This window comes from Neophocaena asiaeorientalis, unplaced genomic scaffold, assembly GCF_003031525.2.
Source record: "Neophocaena asiaeorientalis asiaeorientalis breed wild unplaced genomic scaffold, Neophocaena_asiaeorientalis_V1.1 scaffold307, whole genome shotgun sequence".
Classification (NCBI taxonomy): domain Eukaryota; kingdom Metazoa; phylum Chordata; class Mammalia; order Artiodactyla; family Phocoenidae; genus Neophocaena; species Neophocaena asiaeorientalis.
The window spans coordinates 3150450-3151769 of NW_020171817.1; positions in this window are offsets into that span (position 1 = coordinate 3150450).

Below are 1320 nucleotides of genomic sequence, written 5' to 3' on the forward strand. Positions count from 1 at the left end.
ATAATTTCTCTTAATAGATTTTTAAAAATCTGTATCAATGCAATGGATTAAAAAGTGGCAGTTCATTGTGTTTTACTCGGAATTTCTGTAATGATTAGTGACTTTTGGGCCGTTGTTATTTTTACTCTCTAGTTCCAGGTCTCTTTAACAAACAAATATTGCAGACAGGAAAAAGCTTCCTTCTCTTTAGTGACCAGAGTGCCTGGCACAACTGAAGAGCAGCCTCAGGAAGTTAGGTCTCCTAGGCAACAGGGAAAAGGAGACCTGATTGCTCCTAGGATAGATTTATTGGATGCATAAAAACACCTTCACTGTGGTCGGAGAGGTTCTGCTCAGCCCAGTGGCAGTGGGAGAGGGGGTGTGTACGATGGGGGGAGACCTCAGTGGGGCTTTGTGGGGGACGGCAGAACTCAGCTCTGCCCGCTTCCTCAGCCTCTACCCTCAGGTCCCTCCTGCGGACTAGGTGGTGAGTCCATCAGTTACCAGCATTTACTGACTGTCGCCAGGTTGGGGTGTCTCCAGGTTGTGGAAAACACCTTCTCTTCCCAGTTCACAAGGCAAACGGGAGGTAAAGATAAACTTGGATGAACTTTGAAGGTCTGATATGGGCAAGTCACTGGAGCAGTCTGAGTAAAACCTGGAGGCGGTGATGTATGCGCGTGTGCCTGTGCGCGTGTGTGTAGCAGTGAGACACACCTCTCGGTCTGGATCGAGTCACGTGACCGACAACCTGCCCTCAGGCTGGACCGAGTCACGTGACCGACAACCTGCCCTCGGTTCCCATCGTTTCTGCGCCCTAGCTGGGCTTTCGATACTTTCCAGGAGCGCAGAGCGCTTAGGGGCCTCGCCCTGGCTCTGCCTCCCCAGCCTGGGGCGATGTGAGGTCACCCGAGACCCTCTAGAACCAACTTCCAATACTTGAACTAACCGGATTCCTTAACTATCGCTCAAAATTACCTCCCAATTAGGAGCAGCCTGAGGGGCAGGCGGCCGTGAATCCCGGTTCTCCACGGGGGCAGCTTCCCCGGGTCCACTTCAAAATCTCTCCGGCTCACCAAGGGCCCCAGCTCACGCGGGGACGCTCTTTCCGAGGGCACCCTTTCCCACCGCCGGCCCGTCCCACTTCTTAGCAGGGGGTCCACTCTCCTTTTGGGGGGACCCTGTGGCTGGCTGGCCCGGGCCTGCCGCGTCGTCTGTCCCACCGTGTCCCCATCTGTCCCCAGCCGCGTCCGCGCCGTGGCCGGGCGGTGGCGCGACTGGAATGCGCGGGGGACGCGGGGCGGGCGGCTTCGGCCTCCGGCCCGGCCCAGGGTAGATGCG